Below are 22,393 nucleotides of genomic sequence, written 5' to 3'. Positions count from 1 at the left end.
AACCTAACAGCAAATAAATGAAAATTCCTATCAGCATCAAACCTAACACTCCTAATCTAACAAAAACATCAAAATTCCTATGGGCATCAAACCTGACACTCCTAATCTAACAAAAACATCAAAATTCCTATGGGCATCAAACCTAACACTTATAACCTAACAACAAATGAATGAAAATTCCTATCAGGATCAAACCTAGCACTCCTAATCTAACAAAAAACATCAAAATTACTATCAGCATCAAACCTAATTCTCCTATTCTAAAGAAAACATCAAAATTCCTATCAGCATCAAACCTAACACTCTTAATCTAACGAAAACATTACTCCTAATCTAACCAAAACATCAAAATTCCTAACAGCATCAAACCTGACACTCCTAATCTAACAAAAACATCAAAATTCCTATGGGCATCAAACCTAACACTTATAACCTAACAACAAATGAATGAAAATTCCTATCAGGATCAAACCTAGCACTCCTAATCTAACAAAAAACATCAAAATTCCTATCAGCATCAAACCTAATTCTCCTATTCTAAAGAAAACATCAAAATTCCTATCAGCATCAAACCTAACACTCTTAATCTAACGAAAACATTACTCCTAATCTAACCAAAACATCAAAATTCCTAACAGCATCAAACCTAACACTCCTAATCTAACAAAAACATCAAAATTCCTAACAGCATCAAACCTAATTCTCCTATTCTAAAGAAAACATCAAAATTCCTATCAGCATCAAACCTAACACTCTTAATCTAACGAAAACATTACTCCTAATCTAACCAAAACATCAAAATTCCTAACAGCATCAAACCTAACACTCCTAATCTAACCAAAACATCAAAATTCCTAACAGCATCAAACCTAATTCTCCTATTCTAAAGAAAACATCAAAATTCCTATCAGCATCAAACCTAACACTCTTAATCTAACGAAAACATTACTCCTAATCTAACCAAAACATCAAAATTCCTAACAGCATCAAACCTAACACTCCTAATCTAACAAAAACATCAAAATTCATATGGGCATCAAACCTAACACTTATAACCTAACAGCAAATAAATGAAAATTCCTATCAGCATCAAACCTAACACTCCTAATCTAACAAAAAAACCATCAAAATTCCTATCAGCATCAAACCTAACACTCATGACCTAACAACAAATGAATGAAAATTCCTATCAGTATCAAACCTAGCACTCCTAATCTAACAAAAAACATCAAAATTCCTATCAGCATCAAACCTAATTCTCCTATTCTAAAGAAAACATCAAAATTCCTATCAGCATCAAACCTAACACTCTTAAACTAACGAAAACATTACTCCTAATCTAACCAAAACATCAAAATTCCTAACAGCATCAAACCTAATTCTCCTATTCTAAAGAAAACATCAAAATTCCTATCGGCATCAAACCTAACACTTATAACCTAACAGCAAATAAATGAAAATTCCTATCAGCATCAAACCTAACACTCCTAATCTAACAAAAAAACCATCAAAATTCCTATCAGCATCAAACCTAACACTCATGACCTAACAACAAATGAATGAAAATTCCTATCAGTATCAAACCTAGCACTCCTAATCTAACAAAAAACATCAAAATTCCTATCAGCATCAAACCTAATTCTCCTATTCTAAAGAAAACATCAAAATTCCTATCAGCATCAAACCTAACACTCTTAATCTAACGAAAACATTACTCCTAATCTAACCAAAACATCAAAATTCCTAACAGCATCAAACCTAACACTCCTAATCTAACAAAAACATCAAAATTCCTATGGGCATCAAACCTAACACTTATAACCTAACAGCAAATAAATGAAAATTCCTATCAGCATCAAACCTAACACTCCTAATCTAACAAAAAAACCATCAAAATTCCTATCAGCATCAAACCTAACACTCATGACCTAACAACAAATGAATGAAAATTCCTATCAGTATCAAACCTAGCACTCCTAATCTAACAAAAAACATCAAAATTCCTATCAGCATCAAACCTAATTCTCCTATTCTAAAGAAAACATCAAAATTCCTATCAGCATCAAACCTAACACTCTTAATCTAACGAAAACATTACTCCTAATCTAACCAAAACATCAAAATTCCTAACAGCATCAAACCTAACACTCCTAATCTAACAAAAAAACCATCAAAATTCCTATCAGCATCAAACCTAACACTCATGACCTAACAACAAATGAATGAAAATTCCTATCAGTATCAAACCTAGCACTCCTAATCTAACAAAAAACATCAAAATTCCTATCAGCATCAAACCTAATTCTCCTATTCTAAAGAAAACATCAAAATTCCTATCAGCATCAAACCTAACACTCTTAATCTAACGAAAACATTACTCCTAATCTAACCAAAACATCAAAATTCCTAACAGCATCAAACCTAACACTCCTAATCTAACAAAAACATCAAAATTCCTATGGGCATCAAACCTAACACTTATAACCTAACAGCAAATAAATGAAAATTCCTATCAGCATCAAACCTAACACTCCTAATCTAACAAAAAAACCATCAAAATTCCTATCAGCATCAAACCTAACACTCATGACCTAACAACAAATGAATGAAAATTCCTATCAGTATCAAACCTAGCACTCCTAATCTAACAAAAAACATCAAAATTCCTATCAGCATCAAACCTAATTCTCCTATTCTAAAGAAAACATCAAAATTCCTATCAGCATCAAACCTAACACTCTTAATCTAACGAAAACATTACTCCTAATCTAACCAAAACATCAAAATTCCTAACAGCATCAAACCTAACACTCCTAATCTAACAAAAAAACCATCAAAATTCCTATCAGCATCAAACCTAACACTCATGACCTAACAACAAATGAATGAAAATTCCTATCAGTATCAAACCTAGCACTCCTAATCTAACAAAAAACATCAAAATTCCTATCAGCATCAAACCTAATTCTCCTATTCTAAAGAAAACATCAAAATTCCTATCAGCATCAAACCTAACACTCTTAATCTAACGAAAACATTACTCCTAATCTAACCAAAACATCAAAATTCCTAACAGCATCAAACCTAACACTCCTAATCTAACAAAAACATCAAAATTCCTATGGGCATCAAACCTAACACTTATAACCTAACAGCAAATAAATGAAAATTCCTATCAGCATCAAACCTAACACTCCTAATCTAACAAAAAAACCATCAAAATTCCTATCAGCATCAAACCTAACACTCATGACCTAACAACAAATGAATGAAAATTCCTATCAGTATCAAACCTAGCACTCCTAATCTAACAAAAAACATCAAAATTCCTATCAGCATCAAACCTAATTCTCCTATTCTAAAGAAAACATCAAAATTCCTATCAGCATCAAACCTAACACTCTTAATCTAACGAAAACATTACTCCTAATCTAACCAAAACATCAAAATTCCTAACAGCATCAAACCTAACACTCCTAATCTAACAAAAACATCAAAATTCCTATGGGCATCAAACCTAACACTTATAACCTAACAGCAAATAAATGAAAATTCCTATCAGCATCAAACCTAACACTCCTAATCTAACAAAAAAAACATCAAAATTCCTATCAGCATCAAACCTAACACTCATGACCTAACAACAAATGAATGAAAATTCCTATCAGTATCAAACCTAGCACTCCTAATCTAACAAAAAACATCAAAATTCCTAACAGCATCAAACCTAATTCTCCTATTCTAAAGAAAACATCAAAATTCCTATCAGCATCAAACCTAACACTCTTAATCTAACGAAAACATTACTCCTAATCTAACCAAAACATCAAAATTCCTAACAGCATCAAACCTAACACTCCTAATCTAACAAAAACATCAAAATTCCTATGGGCATCAAACCTAACACTTATAACCTAACAGCAAATAAATGAAAATTCCTATCAGCATCAAACCTAACACTCCTAATCTAACAAAAAAAACATCAAAATTCCTATCAGCATCAAACCTAACACTCATGACCTAACAACAAATGAATGAAAATTCCTATCAGTATCAAACCTAGCACTCCTAATCTAACAAAAAACATCAAAATTCCTATCAGCATCAAACCTAATTCTCCTATTCTAAAGAAAACATCAAAATTCCTATCAGCATCAAACCTAACACTCTTAATCTAACGAAAACATTACTCCTAATCTAACCAAAACATCAAAATTCCTAACAGCATCAAACCTAACACTCCTAATCTAACAAAAACATCAAAATTCCTATGGGCATCAAACCTAACACTTATAACCTAACAGCAAATAAATGAAAATTCCTATCAGCATCAAACCTAACACTCCTAATCTAACAAAAAAACCATCAAAATTCCTATCAGCATCAAACCTAACACTCATGACCTAACAACAAATGAATGAAAATTCCTATCAGTATCAAACCTAGCACTCCTAATCTAACAAAAAACATCAAAATTCCTATCAGCATCAAACCTAATTCTCCTATTCTAAAGAAAACATCAAAATTCCTATCAGCATCAAACCTAACACTCTTAAACTAACGAAAACATTACTCCTAATCTAACCAAAACATCAAAATTCCTAACAGCATCAAACCTAATTCTCCTATTCTAAAGAAAACATCAAAATTCCTATCAGCATCAAACCTAACACTCTTAATCTAACGAAAACATTACTCCTAATCTAACCAAAACATCAAAATTCCTAACAGCATCAAACCTAACACTCCTAATCTAACAAAAACATCAAAATTCCTATGGGCATCAAACCTAACACTTATAACCTAACAGCAAATAAATGAAAATTCCTATCAGCATCAAACCTAACACTCCTAATCTAACAAAAAAAACATCAAAATTCCTATCAGCATCAAACCTAACACTCATGACCTAACAACAAATGAATGAAAATTCCTATCAGTATCAAACCTAGCACTCCTAATCTAACAAAAAACATCAAAATTCCTATCAGCATCAAACCTAATTCTCCTATTCTAAAGAAAACATCAAAATTCCTATCAGCATCAAACCTAACACTCTTAATCTAACGAAAACATTACTCCTAATCTAACCAAAACATCAAAATTCCTAACAGCATCAAACCTAACACTCCTAATCTAACAAAAACATCAAAATTCCTATGGGCATCAAACCTAACACTTATAACCTAACAGCAAATAAATGAAAATTCCTATCAGCATCAAACCTAACACTCCTAATCTAACAAAAAAACCATCAAAATTCCTATCAGCATCAAACCTAACACTCATGACCTAACAACAAATGAATGAAAATTCCTATCAGTATCAAACCTAGCACTCCTAATCTAACAAAAAACATCAAAATTCCTATCAGCATCAAACCTAATTCTCCTATTCTAAAGAAAACATCAAAATTCCTATCAGCATCAAACCTAACACTCTTAAACTAACGAAAACATTACTCCTAATCTAACCAAAACATCAAAATTCCTAACAGCATCAAACCTAATTCTCCTATTCTAAAGAAAACATCAAAATTCCTATCAGCATCAAACCTAACACTCTTAATCTAACGAAAACATTACTCCTAATCTAACCAAAACATCAAAATTCCTAACAGCATCAAACCTAACACTCCTAATCTAACAAAAACATCAAAATTCCTATGGGCATCAAACCTAACACTTATAACCTAACAGCAAATAAATGAAAATTCCTATCAGCATCAAACCTAACACTCCTAATCTAACAAAAAAACCATCAAAATTCCTATCAGCATCAAACCTAACACTCATGACCTAACAACAAATGAATGAAAATTCCTATCAGTATCAAACCTAGCACTCCTAATCTAACAAAAAACATCAAAATTCCTATCAGCATCAAACCTAATTCTCCTATTCTAAAGAAAACATCAAAATTCCTATCAGCATCAAACCTAACACTCTTAATCTAACGAAAACATTACTCCTAATCTAACCAAAACATCAAAATTCCTAACAGCATCAAACCTAACACTCCTAATCTAACAAAAACATCAAAATTCCTATGGGCATCAAACCTAACACTTATAACCTAACAGCAAATAAATGAAAATTCCTATCAGCATCAAACCTAACACTCCTAATCTAACAAAAAAACCATCAAAATTCCTATCAGCATCAAACCTAACACTCATGACCTAACAACAAATGAATGAAAATTCCTATCAGTATCAAACCTAGCACTCCTAATCTAACAAAAAACATCAAAATTCCTATCAGCATCAAACCTAATTCTCCTATTCTAAAGAAAACATCAAAATTCCTATCAGCATCAAACCTAACACTCTTAAACTAACGAAAACATTACTCCTAATCTAACCAAAACATCAAAATTCCTAACAGCATCAAACCTAATTCTCCTATTCTAAAGAAAACATCAAAATTCCTATCAGCATCAAACCTAACACTCTTAATCTAACGAAAACATTACTCCTAATCTAACCAAAACATCAAAATTCCTAACAGCATCAAACCTAACACTCCTAATCTAACAAAAACATCAAAATTCCTATGGGCATCAAACCTAACACTTATAACCTAACAGCAAATAAATGAAAATTCCTATCAGCATCAAACCTAACACTCCTAATCTAACAAAAAAACCATCAAAATTCCTATCAGCATCAAACCTAACACTCATGACCTAACAACAAATGAATGAAAATTCCTATCAGTATCAAACCTAGCACTCCTAATCTAACAAAAAACATCAAAATTCCTATCAGCATCAAACCTAATTCTCCTATTCTAAAGAAAACATCAAAATTCCTATCAGCATCAAACCTAACACTCTTAATCTAACGAAAACATTACTCCTAATCTAACCAAAACATCAAAATTCCTAACAGCATCAAACCTAACACTCCTAATCTAACAAAAACATCAAAATTCCTATGGGCATCAAACCTAACACTTATAACCTAACAGCAAATAAATGAAAATTCCTATCAGCATCAAACCTAACACTCCTAATCTAACAAAAAAACCATCAAAATTCCTATCAGCATCAAACCTAACACTCATGACCTAACAACAAATGAATGAAAATTCCTATCAGGATCAAACCTAGCACTCCTAATCTAACAAAAAACATCAAAATTCCTATCAGCATCAAACCTAACACTCGTAACCTAACAAGAACTTAAAGAATACCATCAGAATGAAATCTATCACTCCTTAAAAAAACGTCAAAAATTCCATCAGCGTCAAACTTAATCCTAACGAATTAAAGTCAACCATATACAAAAGAAAACCATATGAAATGTACATACATGCTCCAAAAATATTCACGTCATTGTCCATGTGACCAATGTTCGTTCAATTTGTCGTAACCTGGAGCAGTTTCACCTTGTTGTAAAACAAAATATTATTGTATGGATACGTATATAACAAAGAAATCGAGTGCAAAATTTAACAGCATTAATCCTAACTTTATCGAGTGTTTAGTTACGGGCTAAAATTTTAATCTCCTATATATATATATATATATATATATATATATATATATATATATATATATATATATATATAGTTATTTGTGGTTATGTATAGTTGTAATTAGCAGGATATTCAAATCCTGATTCCCTGGCGTGAAAGAAAGTCAGACTTTGATAGAAAAATCTAAATTGTTAACTTTTTCCCTGGCGCTTATTTTGAGTTTTTTTTGGAAATAAAGCTAAGTTAAAATGTTGGTGTTAGTAACTAATGAATGTTAGAAAGGCAACGACAAAGTTGAAACAGTTTGCTTCCCCCATCGATTTCAATTTGGGCAATCTCCAAGGCAACAGGCATCCAACCCTTCCATTATCGCGCGAATGATCTATCTTCACCCTTCGTGCGCCAGGAAGAGGGTCTATCGGGAGATATGATTTGGCCAATGGAAGCATCTCCTGTTTCATTCCTACAATAAGCGCCCTCTGACGAAATCGATCCTCTTTGCTTTCGTCCGAAGGGTCTATATTCACGTGGGTGGATGCGAAAGTTTGGTTATTAGAGAAAGTGCGGTAGGTTTTTACTAGTAGCTCAGCAGTAAGTCACCTTTTCAACGCCTTTTTAAAATAATATTCCTATAGTCTGTCGCGGGAATCTCTGGAGCAAGAGAACGAAAACAAGTCCTGTGCGCAAGTAGCGACTCAAGAGGGCTCGACCAATGGACCAATGAGAGGGGAAGTAAGTACATGGAGGGGAAAACGCTGCTGTGGCTACCAGCTGTTAGCTGCAACGCGCACTACTTTGCTCCGCTTACTCGCTGTCTTCCTTTCTCTACCGTCGTGCGCGGTTTTGCTCCACAGGTTCCCGAGACAAAGTGTGGTACGTAAGGTTTGTGGGTGGAAAAGTAAACATTCGGGAAGGGACATTCTCCATGTTTCCACACGATACAATTCACAATGCGCATGTGATAGCAACAGCAGGTCTCCTAGGTTGCCAGATTAAACCCACTTGATATGTCATACGTGCTGCACGTCTGTAAACTCTCATATACCTTGCAAAACACACACACAAAAAATAACATGCAAGACTGCAAATGCATTAGTTGATGAAACAGCGTTATTGTTTTCTTGGTTCGTTGCTCATCGAAATTCCCGATCAGATGCATTTTAAGGCATCAAGAGAAAGTGGAGTTTTAAAATGAACCAATCGAAATACTGGAATCGAAATGTAATATAATTATTGCATTTATGCATTTTAGTCCATGCGACTTGTTTACTTTTCTTACATTTTATATATTTGTTAATTTGTTTTTCAAGATCTGAAAAAGTTCTCCGACACAACAAGTTTTAAAAAAAGAACAATTCCCAATTCTATTTCAAGACAGGCATGGCGTGTGGTGCACTCGGACCATCACAAATTTCCTCGAAACAAATCTATGTGAAGTACAGACTTACATTAAACCTGAAATATTTTTTCCTGCAGTATGAGGTGACAAAGTCACAGACTTCTAAAGGAGTGAGGGGGAGTGTATATTTTGGAAGTAAAACGAAAACATGTTTCACTTCAAACTTACAGCACCAATGAATGGCTTGTCCGATGATATAGCGGTCCTGGGTTCGATTCCTACTGGAAGAACGTTCGCAGTTGTTCTCATCTAATTTTAAACTGTAGACCCAGTCCGTGATAAGCAAAGACTCATTAGGCTAATGCAAACTCGCACTACAGTACGTATGTGCCTTAACACCAGGTCTCCACTCCACCATGTACCATGTTTTACCGCGAACATAAAAAAAGCATTCCCGGCAGACATATTACAGAAAATTGATTACTCAGAGGAGAGGAAAGATTTTATAAAAACACTTTACACACCACGAATTGTGGTGACAACGCCAGCGGCCTTACCCCTTCGTCCACTTTACTATCACAAGGACCTTCCTGCGGTAATTTTTTTCGTGCAGTTTGCCTACGAAAGGAGACACTTTAGCATTCGCAAATTAAAGATAAGCTTCAGTAATGAGCCATTCATCCCTGCAAGATCTTTCCGTCCCCCAAGCGGCCCTTTTTTTAAGACTCTTTCTCTGCGAGACGAACGTGCGACCCCTTTCATCTAACACCCATCTCTCTCCAACCCATTACTCCACGGTGCTTATAGGGAAGTTCGCTCAAAATGTAAAATTCATGCAGAATAGAGGACCATGGTAGAGGAGCGAACGATCGCAGGTCATAGGGAGAGCAATTTCAGGCACAGGAGCTACTCTACAAACATGAGACCATTCCCAAAGACATGAATATTTTTCAGGTATTAATTTCACCTGCGAGATGACTCCTCTTTCTTCGTCGATCTTTGCCAATTGTCTCTCTTTGGAATCTATAATAAGGGTATTCATATGAACATTTATTGCGTGCAGTGGAGGATTAACAACCATCTCTCGCAGGCACCTGATGCTACTGGGTGGCCACAATTAGCCCTTTTGAAGCAACAGATTGCGCTGAAACGTCGTACAGAGGTTATGGTGAGAATGGGGAAGCGAATGCTGACGAAAGAAATAATTCAAATTTTCACCACCAGGAGGAAATGTGGCGCTTAGAATTAACTTTCCCCTACTCAGAGCCCTTTGAAGCACGTTCAAAGCAACAGATTGCGCTGACACTTCGTACAGAGGCTATGGTAATCATGGGGAAACGAATGCTGACGAAAAAAATAATTCAAATTTTCACCACCAGGAAGAAATGTGGCGCTTAGAATTAAATTTTCCTTACTCAGAGCCCTTTGAAGCCCGTTCGAAGCAACAGATTGCGCTGAAACTTTCGTACAGAGGCTATGATGAGCATGGGAAGCGAATGCTGACGAAAAATATAATTCAAATTTTCACCACCAGGAGGAAATGTGGCGCTTAGAATTAAATTTCGCCTACTCAGAGCCCTTTGAAGCCCGTTCGAAGCAACAGATTGCGCTCAAACTTCGTACAGAGGCTATGGTGAGCATGGGGAAGCGAATGCTGACGAAAAAAATAATTCAAATTTTCACCACCAGGAAGAAATGTGGTGCTTAGAATTACATTTCCCCTACTCAGAGCCTTTTGAAGCCCGTTCGAAGCCCTGTTAAAGTGAATGACCCTTTGGAAACGTAAGGCAGTGATCAATGGTCGGATGAAGTGTTTCTCGGGATGTTGTTCATTGTGCAGATTGCAGCGCCATATTTCGACCTAATGGTGAAAATTTGAACAACTATTTTTTCGTCAGCATTCACTTCCCCATGGCAAGCATAGCCTCTACATCAAGTTTGAACGCAATCTGTTCCTTCGAAAGGGCTCCAGAGGGCTCTGAGTAGGGGAAATTTGATTCTAAGCGCCACATTTCCTCCTGGTGGTAAAAATTTGAACAATTTTTTTCGTTAGCATTTTCTTCCACATGGCAATCATAGCATTTATACCAAGTTTAAGCGCAATCCTTTGCTTCGAACGGATTACCACACCAGGGCTCTTGGTTTCGAATCCCGCCGTGTTCTTTGCGAGTGTTCATTCGTCAGTTTCGTCATATCACCACTCTTTCTCATTTTCGCGATTAGCCAAATGTGGCAGAAAAGCTAAGTAAAATAAACCAAATGAATCAATCGTAAGCAGTGAAACTTCTAGGTGGCGCAGAACATCAACATCGTGTTCCAAGAGGTTAAAAAAATATATTTATTTATAACGCCTTGCTTCTCATGGCGAAGTTAAGGATTAGCAGCCTTTTCTTCCACTTAACCATGTTTTCATTGAAATTTATTTCTGAAAATTAAGACACAACACTTAAGCCATTACTTAAATGGGAAATATTGAAAATAGAAAAATATATACCCCTAACATATCCATTACTCCCGTCAAGTTACGCATATGCTCGTAGGTTCAAGGTTTTCATGTTAGCTTTAAAAATCTGTTAACATTAATGTTAGAGTATGACTAGACATCATATATACTGCTCAAGTTTGACGATTCAGAGCGGGCTGATAATTTGATTTTGGATATACAGACATGTGACGTCATATCCGTTTCAGAATCACGATCTAGGACATGCACCACCCTTGTGTTTCCTTCATGTATTGTTGTCCAGGATATATGACAGTCGCAGGCAATAAAATAAGATATCTTGATCCTGAAATAATCGCTACCTTGCAAGGAGTTATGTGTGTTGCTTAACTCTACGCTGATAAGTGGATTTTAGAAGCAAATTTTCAATGGCAACTTCTACCACCGCCTTGCTCTACAGGGAAGTGAGTATTTCATGATCTATGTGTACCATTTTTTTTGCCGGTTACTGTACAGTCATCTCATATCACAAGAAGATATACCATCTTTAGGAAAACCAGTATTCAAAGAATCTTTATCTTTTCATAGATGACTTGTAATTAAGAAATGAAAATTACACATATCTTTCACACACCCAGCGTCTATAATTGGTACACAAGGGCAATCCTGAGAGGATGTGACGGAACGTGGTGCTGATCATGTTTGGTATGGACGATATCGAGAATGTGTGACCCCCACGACCTTATGGGACTTCATGTTAGGATGTAAAGCACAGGGGATAGCTGTACCTTTTCACCTAATATGCATACAAAGAGGGATGGAATGCGAGTAATTTAAAAATCAAGATAAGTTTGATCCTATGTGTACACAATCCCGATATATATTGGACTATCCCTGCCACAATTAATTTCTTCCAGCTTTAACCAAGCAATCCTATCCCATCTTCTTTAAAACACGATACTCTGAGAGAAAGGGGGCAGAAAGGGGGAAGGGTCGAGTGTATTTGCAATTTCAACACATGCGCGCTCGAAAGCCTGGAATAAGTTAACTTTCAAAGGAAATGGGAGTGTTTTGCATTTCCGTTGCCCCAAATAGGCTGCACCCTTGCGATACACAAGGCCATATGACCAACTGTTGCTTAGCTCGACGCCCGTTAATGGAATAACAACAAAGTGCCTTCGCATTCCCCTGGAGATAGGCCACTCTGCCTTGCATTTCATTTCCCCGGCCACAAAGGAATTGATCTGCGCAATTATGCCATCTGCCCCCCCTCCCCCTTCTCTCCACATCGGCGAAATAAGAGCAAAATCGATTTAGTCGATAGCTCATTCCATCCCTTTGACATGATATTCTCCCGTTCAAAGGGTCTTGCTTCGTTTGGTTTCTATTCCATCCGCAAATCAAATACTCTCTCTCTTTTTTACGATCTCTCTTCCTCTGGCCGTTATCTAAGTTCCCTTAAGCGTAAAGTTCCTTCGCGCCACCTGAGGCCGATAAGGTGGTTAAGCTGCAACAGAAATGTAACCACGCTCTGTGCTCTGAAATGCGTTATCTTTGGAGGACTCGCCGAGAACATGTTCCCTTACAACCACTGTTTTGTGCCATTGGCATCCGCTTTAGCAATCGCTTCTATGGAAACTTGATTTCTATGGTTGCAACTTAAGGAACGCAGTTTCACTCTACAGTTTCCAGCAGGAACGGTGACGGGCACTTCTTACGCCCGTTTTAGACAAAAACATTTCCCTTAACATTCTTGCTAGCATAAATGCTTCCAAAAATCTTAGCAGATAGTACAGCATGTCCGGCACCAACACTACCAATTAAAAAGTTGTATAACTAAGCAACAAATAGGTTTGTTGACATGTGTTTTTTTTAAAGACAGAGAAACTCAACAAGTTTTATTATAGTGGCAGTGGCAACAATGCAAGTCCGTTGAACGCGATAGGTCGCCTGTTCATTTCGTAGCCTGTTGCGTATTCGCTCGGTCAGAATTTTCTCGTGCGTTCGTTTCGTGTGGAAATGGTGTTTACAGTGCAGCAAAAAGTAGAATGCTGCATTCCGAAAACTGTCCAGAAGGAAGTTTCGGCAAAAGTACTAGCAGGAACCACCAGAAGGACATTCAATAACAACTTGACATAGAGCTCTCCTTGAAACTGGATCACTGTTGAAGAAAAAATCGTGTGGCAAGAATGTGTCCCTGATTGATGTCGATGGAATTCATGAAACATTCCAGCGAAGCACCACCAAGTCCGTTCGCCGTGCAAGTAGGGAACTCGGTATGCCTAGATCAACAATTCATGATGATGTCCACAAAAGACTGCGTCTTCATGCCTATAAGATACAGTTGGTTCAGAAGTTGAAGCCTAATGACTTACCTACCAGATACATTTTCGCTGCCAGTATCCTAACCAAGATTGATAGTGACAATGAATTTCTTCGTCGTATGGTGTTCTCCGATGAGTGCACATTTCACGTATCTGGTGGAGTGAACCGACATAACTGTCGCAAAAGGGAGTCCGAGATTCCACACGTCGTGAGAGAAGTTGAACGAGACAGTCAGAATATCAATGTCTGGTGCGGTCTTACAGTGCAAGAGGTCATCGGTCCATTATTTTTTATTGAACGAACAGTCAGTGGAGATCTTTATTTGGACACGCTTGATAATTTTTTCCTTACCTCAGATACCGGAAGGATACATGTTCCAACAAGATGCCTCCCCCCCCCCCCCACATTATGCCACTCACATGAGGGATCGCTTAAATGAAGTCCTTCGAAGGTCGTTGGGTCGGACGTGGTGGTCCCATCGCATGGCCTCCTAGATCCCCTGATCTTACCCCTTTGGACTTATTCCTTTGGGGCTACACAAAGGACATTGTGTACAGAACCCCAGTACTGGATGTGGATGATTTGCGTCGAAGGATTGTCAGTGCTTGTGACACAGTCACCCCGCAGATGCTGGAAAACACCTGGCAGGAGAATTTCGTTTGGACGTCTGTCGCACAATACATGGTGCACACGTGGAGATCTACTGATTACCATAAAAACTTGATTTTCTCTTGTGTTTTAAAAAACCGCATGTCGATAAACCTGTTTGTTGCTTAGTTATACAACTTTCTTATTGGTAGTGTTGATGCCGGACACCCTGTACTTTAAACAGAAACATTTCTTGTGACATTTCGGTTAACTTTGCGATTACAGCGGCACGAAAGGCACGTCGAGTTACACCATCCATTGTAAGTGCATGGTGTTTAGAATATAAATAACTGAAATATTCTTCCATATGTACTGCATATATTATAAAGTATGTATTTAAGCAGCGCCATCGATTTGTACCTAAAACCTTTGTTGTAGAAAACTTTATTCCTCTCGGTTGAATAATTATCGGGTTTTAAAAATGTGAAGTGCTACATTGTTTACATGTCACGCGGCCGCCATTACAGCTGCACTCGTGACCTAGAGCTCGCTTCTGATTGGGTATGCTACGGGAACAGGACGGATCCTATCCTTGAGAAATGCCATGAAATATTCCATGGCATCTGAAATGCCATAACATTTATCACTTTACACGGTAGCATGTTGATCATGGCACAAATGTTAAAAAAAAATGCTAAGGAAAATGCTTTCGTGTAAAGCGGGCCTTAGTGGAATTTCAGACACACAGCAACACGCGACACATGCCGCTTGGTTTGATTGAATGATTCGTTTCATTTCACATCGCCTTTGTGTCACTTTTGGCTAATCGTAAAGACGAGGATGAATGATGATATGATATGAGTGATGATTTAATGACACTCACAAAGAACACTCAGGCCGGGATTAGAACCCATGACCCTGACGTCGTAGCGCGCTTATACTAACCACTCTACCGCGGAGGTCGGCACATGTAGCTTGGGAACGAGTCAGTCAACAGCAACGTTTCGCACCGTAGCCACATAACAGGCCGGCACCGCGCTTTTTCTTTTTCCAGTCAACTTGTGAATCCGGGTTCATTTCTTGCTCTCTGATTAGTTGTCGGAAAGGTACGGTGCTCTGATTGTGAGAATATCTTATTTACGCTGTACGTTAGGTTAGATTAGATTAGAAAGCAGCAAATTTGCGCTGAAATAAGATATTCTCACAATCAGAGCACCGTAACTTTCCAACAGCCAATCAGAGAGCAAGAAATGAACCCGGATTCACAAGTTGACTGGAAAAAAGAAATTCGCGGCCGCACCAGTCTGCGTTCAATTGGTGTCATCCTCAAGCGACCAGTGTTGCATGTAGTTTCGGTGTGAAATCTCCATTATACTTCTTGGTTCTCTAGCAACAGTGGTGCCGACACCAAGAGTGCACCGGGGCTCGGGCTTCTAAAAAAAATACTGGGTATTGCAACAAAATTTATACAAATTTTGAATGATTATGCGAGTAATATCATTGTTATTAATACACTTAATTTTCTAATTTTAAAATAATCCACAGAAATAAATCTTTTTTTGTCCACAACTGCTGCAAACCAGACAAAACAACAGCAGCAGCTCTAGAATGAAACTCTAATCAAACGTAAGTTTTCAGAATTTGGGATATCCAGCCTTTTTCTTTAAAGAAAACAACTTTCCTGCTTTCCGCCCCTGGACAACAAAGTACAAAACATTGTCATCATACACATCATACACATGGAAATGATCGCAGCAAACTATTGCCAAATTGAGGTTCAACTGCACTATTGGCACTTTGTAGTGAAACAAAAATTCCGGTCTTTGTTGGGTACAATGCTTTATTCTTCAGAGGAAGCCACCAAAAGGAAAGCCGCCATTTTCCCGCCTTTTTATGGAAGAAGAGGAGGTGCAAGAGTTCTTACGGTGCAATATATGTGTTAACAATAATATATATTAAAAAATCTAAACTCCAAATAGAACTATCCACATTATGACGCAAAAACTACCACCTTGTCGAGGTAGCTGGTAAACAAGGGGTATACCTAGAGGCATCTATTTATAGATAGCTGCTGAACAAAAAAATAAAGTTAGTTTTGCTTAGGTAAACAAGAATTTCTCTTAGTTCATTTTGTTTTCAGGGCGCACATTAGAAATACATATTGTTCCGTGTCTCTTCTATTGTGTTTGTGTATGTGTGTGTGTGTGTGTGTGTGTGTGTGTGTGTGTCAAATGGCTGTGAACTACGTGGTGAATGGAAAAATTAATCGACAAAAGTTGTTTATTTTTGTAAAAGGAATAAAAATATTAATCGAAAAAAATAGGTTTGCATTTAAGACAATTGATTGACCTTCAAAAGACATTGGAAATAACCCCCCCTTACTGAAACATACATAATAATGGCATTATATTCCGCCTTTAAAGCCAATTAACTATTATTTGAAAAAAATCTTTCGAAAACACTTCGTTTGTAAGATGTTTCGAGTTATCACTGTAAATGAACCATCGTGATACATGGTGACTACATACATATATATATATATATATATATATATATATATATATATATAGAGAGAGAGAGAGAGAGAGAGAGAGAGAGAGAGAGAAGATCTCAGGGAGAGGATCTTAACAGCTAGTCAACACATCAAGGACACCATCACATCTCATTTTAAGAGACAAAATGTCCGTAAAAACCTGCGTGCCTGCATTCGTAACGGAGGTGCCCACTTTGATTAAGACGTGTAATGTTCTTTAATTGTATTGTTCATTGATTCCATTCACATGAAGATGAATGAAGTATTATTTCTTGTACACAAATGTGAATGTTAGCAACATTTGTACCTTGTTGGATAGCAGATGTCACAAGGAAGTAATTTAAGTAATTTGTACGCTTCCTGTCATACCATTTTTGTTATTAATACGTTGCCAAGTAAACTAAGAGTGCATTTTTTTATCATCACTTGTAAGTTTAGACCCACCGGTTACTTACATGTGATTGTTATTTGGGAAAAACTTTTTATCAACGAACCACTTATTTATTAGCTATCAGAAAACGCTCAAATATATTCCATACAATGAGCAGTTTTTTCTCAATTCATATTTTTATGTGGAAAATTGTCATTTTTTAAAAAAAAACAATTGAAATTCGATTATCTCGAAAACTACTAATTTTCGGACGGGGTATCATACGTCAAATTTATTGCAAATTGTCTCTACTTTAACCCCTTTCAGGGAATACATCTAATTACCAGTCACCCTGTATATGAATGGGTTGTCTCTGGAGAGAGGCAGACTACAGAAGTCTGTAGTCTACTATATTTAGTAATTTTAGTTTTATAACCACTTATGCGAAGGTACTGAATGTTCCAATTTGGTCGGGACAGTTCACCATATTTACTCCCTGTTTTGACTTTTTTCGAACTGCAGTATTGATGAACAAATGTCCTCTTTTTGTGGTTAATTGACATTCAGACAAGCTATCATTATAAGGATAATTCCATAGCTTTGGTGGTCACATTAAGAGTACGAATTCCCTTGGGGGAAGCGGTCGCCCACCTTTCCATCAACGATCATGTTCTATTAACATTTTTCCCCCATTAAAATTTTCCGAGGGTAAGAGTTTGTGTTTATAACAACAAAGATAAGCAATTAGTTTGGACTTCAAACATACTTTACTCAGAATAATATCATAAACACATACAAGGAAGGGATAACAAAGAATGATGTCAGCCTGTGCGTAGATTGATTTATTAATTTGGTGTTTTAAGTCCACTTTATGCACTGTAAGGCTAATCGGGACTGGACCTACAGTTTAAAGTGGGATCCTAACCACTATGTGCCTCCACCGGGTATCGAACCTGGGACCCCTTGACGACGTTACCACTGCGCCATGGGGGAGGCCCTGTCAGCCTGTGTGTGAATGTTGCATACATCTCTTCTTCTCTCTCTCTCTCTCTGTCTCTCTCTCTTTAGGACTGGTAACAGCATGGGGTAAAAACGTACTTCTACAGTCATAGATAAAATTTTAAAATTATATCAAATTGGACTAGTAAGAAATGGAGCCGTAGCTGCGAAGATGGTTGTCATTGTCATCCTAGGCCCCTGGCTCCTCCATTTCTCACCTCCTTTTGTCGGGAATAAAACATAGCATTTTCATGTTAATTTAATAGGAAACTAATGTCTTCCTAAAGTTTCTCATTTTTGTCCCTCCACCTAGTTATCTTTAACTTGCAATCGATTTTGCAGATGTGAACAATAACACACATTGCTGGTGTGGGATGCACAACCGACTATCCTTTTAATAGCCATATTTCTTGAATGCTATTTTTTTTTATCGGATGCAACGGAAATCAGTAAGTACATAAAATTTCTACAATGTCTAAGCTAGGGATGGCCAGCTCCGGATCCTCACGGATCCGAAATCCGGATCCGGACCCTAAAATTTTTCGGATCCGGATCCGCGGATCCGGAATTTTCAGATCCGGATCCGGATCCAGAACTTTCGGATCCGCATCGGGTACTTTCGGATCCGGATCCGGTACTTTTGGATCCGGATCCGTTTTGCCATCCCACATGCGCTTCTTTGCGAAGTAAGAATGTGTTTATAACATATTGTTACCTGCTAATATACATATATATGTAATATACATACATACACATATATATATAGTGTGTGTGCGCGCGCGTGCGCGATTTGTAATTAATTAATACACTTACAAGGGAGGTCTAAGTCTCCCCCTCCGATTTCCATGAAACTTGGCAGGTGTATAGAGGCTCTCCCCCCTCAAATGTCAAGACGAGGAGAAATTGAAGTGGGGATCTGACCCCGAATCCACGTAAATATGGCATAGGAAGAAACAGGGGGCATAGGGCCTCTCTATACACCTGCTAAATTTCATGGAAATCGGAGGGGGACACAGGGGTCAGATGATCCCCACGTCAATTTGTCATAATCTTGACATTTGAGGGGATTTTGCCCCCTAAAACAGTTTTTAGCTGAAACAAAAAAACACGTATTTCTTCCTTTGGGCCCCTCTATACACCTGCCACGTTTCATGGAAATCGAACGGGGACACAGTGGTCAAATGCCCACTTAAATTTGTCCTCATCTTGACATTTGAGGGGGGTTGCCCCCTAAAACAGTTTTTTAGCCGAAACATAAAAACACGTATTTCTTCATTTGGGCCCGTTTATACACACACCTGCCAAGTTTCATGGAAATCGGAGGGGGACACAGGGATCAGATCCCCACTTCAATTTGTCCTCATCTTGACATTTGAGTGGGTTTTGCCCCGTAAAACCGTTTTTTAGCTCAAACAAAAAAAAACACGTATTTCTTCCATTGGGCCCCACTATACACCTGCCAAGTTTCATGGAAATCGGAGGGGGACACTTAGATAACCTCCCTTGTTAGTCTTACACTTTGTAATTATATAACACTGCATATATTATAATGTTTTACTTTAATTTGTAAAACTGTAACTGTAGAACAATTGTATAATGTATATGTGTTAAAGGTTTCATCCTGGAATGGAATGTCTCACATTTATGTGTGTTTTCATTTCCAATACAATCGAATGAATAAATATTCGTTTCAATGGCATTTAGAAAATCACCTCTGACATTTTATGTTAAACAAGTAAGATTATTTTTGTGCACGAGTGTGTTAGCCGATGCGTAGCAAAGTATTTTAGGAACAACACTTGAAAAAAATTCTTGTAGGACTAACTAATGAAAAATTTCTTTGTAATCGAAAATCATAATACCTTTTAAGGTGTGGTAATATTATAATGGGATTGAGATACGAAACTCTCGGATCCGGATCCAGATCCGTAACTTTTGGATCCGGATTTTTCGGATCCGGATCCGTTTGGCCATCCCTAGTCTAAGCATGCCAGTTACATCTAGGTAGGGCGTGCGAAAATCATTCTTGTCCTGGGCGCTGAAATCTCTAGCTACAACTCTGATAAGGAAACTTTTCCTTTCGAGGGACCATTAATAGATTTACACGATTATAAAAAAATAACACAATTACAGTATGAAAATTTAATTATCATTTTTAAAAAGCAATAATTAAATAATATCCAACACTTATTAAAAACGTTTCACCTATCTTCTAATTTCTTGACATTTTGAATCAGTCGTTAAAGGAATTAATTTGCTAGTTTATAAATGTAGCAAATTAATTTGTTTATATGTTTATAAATATATATATAAGTAAATTATTTAATTAATTAATGATATTAATTAATTATTTAATCATTGACAATTTTATATATAACCAAGGTTTTGTTGCTTGCCCAACCCCCTCAAAAAATCCTGGGTGCTGGCCTGCTTGTACCAATTAACCTATCTGTACATAAATGGGACTTAAAACACTACTTACACTAAAATTAGTTTGATAGATTTTACACTTTGAAAGAAACACTGAAGGAAGTTAACAACAATATTAATAATGATTTACAGTTATCAAAATTGCACACACGAGAATAATAGAACGTTGGATCAGTTGTAGCTGGAAACTGTGTGCAACAGCCTGTGATTGGTTGGTCATTTCTGACTGTTCCTTCATCAGTTTCACCCAGGCGCGGAGCGTCCATGTAAGCCGTGTAAGCCGGGCTTACACTTTATTAATTCTAGTAAAATGTATGTAATTATATGGCAAAATTCGTAAAAACTTCAAAGTTCATCTCGGCCTGATACCAGTCTTCGAGGTCCTGTTTGTTAGATTGCAACACTTCACACCAGATGGCACATGAGAACTCCCGCCTTTTGCTTGGGAAAAGTTGTAAGCCGTCTGAATGTTGCCTTACAAATTTCTGACCGCGAAGGAGCAGTGCCAGGGGCGGCGCCAGAAATTTTTGACCGGGTGGGCAGAAGCTCCATATTGATAGATTAGGGTGGGCAGTATAAATGTAAGACCATGTATGTGTATGTAAGACTTATGTATCCCCCTCTCTCTTACACTCCCGATTTTCCTCTTACTTCTTTTCCCTTCACATTTCTTGTTTTCCTCTTTATTCTTTTCTAATCTATTCTCACATCTTGTTCCATTTCCTTTTGCTTCGTCTCTGATGGACACAATTATTTCAAGGAAGTGTTTAATCATGCGCAGCCATACATTCTAATCACATTCTTTCATGCATGTTAATACAGTGAATTAAATGTGAATTAGGTTTAAGCTTGTGTTGTAAATACGAGGCGCATACTTGATTTTATGCATTCGGCGGCAACACTACAAAGTGCGATGGTAGACAATCGTGAAGTCTCTCGTAATTTAAATGCATGTTACAGAGCACAGTACATAGTACATTCATCCTATGAGTTTTTGACTGAAAGAGTTTTCTTACTCCTTGAGGGGTCACTTTTCTTAGCTTACAAGGTTTGTACAACTCACAAATCTATCTGAATATTTGTAGTAGCAGCGATTGGGTGCCAACATTTGAGGGGCAAGGACAATATACGTTTTCTTGGTAGCATAAAGAGGCCGTAGTGCGGGGGCAAAAATTGGCAAAATGTGGCTCGGAAACTACATCCCCCACTTCCCGCTCCTCCTAATCGCCGCCACTGAATGTTTGGATTAAAATGAACGTCTTATTAGGAATGATTTAAAACACACACAGAAAACTAATTCCTTGATCATTGTCTATGAAGTATGATTCCTAGGCTAATGAAAGGATATTTTGATAAAATATCACTCATAAGTAATAAACAAGTAAGATTGGAAATTCTGTTCAGAATTGAAAATATTATTAGCTAAGTTGCTATTCGTTTCCTGAACTGTCATGTTACTAATGTGGGAGAAGCAAGCAATACACGTATGGTAACATGAACATATTTTTTGAGGTAACAAAATGATTTAGGACACAAGGAATTCATCGAAATTGATCACCGTACCAGTAATAATTCATCTGTTTTTCATAGATGACGTGACCATTTCGAACACACTAGAATGTCAACCTCTATCCTATGCAGCATTCCCTGGAAACGTTATTCTTTCAGGGCAACGAGTCCCTGGCGCCTGGAACTACTGTCAAAGTAATAATTTATGAGGGCTTGTATTTTGAGTGTCAGCATGTGTTTGTTTTCACCCCTTCGTTACTTTCATCTAATCACCATTGAACCTTATTGTCATCATTATCAAAATTAGCAGAGAAATTACTTAAAATAAAACAAATCAACCACAACTTATTCTTCAAAAAATGGAGTTTCATTAGTT

The sequence above is a fragment of the Lepisma saccharinum genome, chromosome 1 (assembly GCF_977018435.1).
Source record: "Lepisma saccharinum chromosome 1, izLepSacc3.1, whole genome shotgun sequence".
Taxonomy (NCBI): Eukaryota; Metazoa; Arthropoda; class Insecta; order Zygentoma; family Lepismatidae; genus Lepisma; species Lepisma saccharinum.
The sequence above is the reverse complement of the archived record's forward strand: the minus strand, read 5'-3'. Positions refer to the sequence as shown.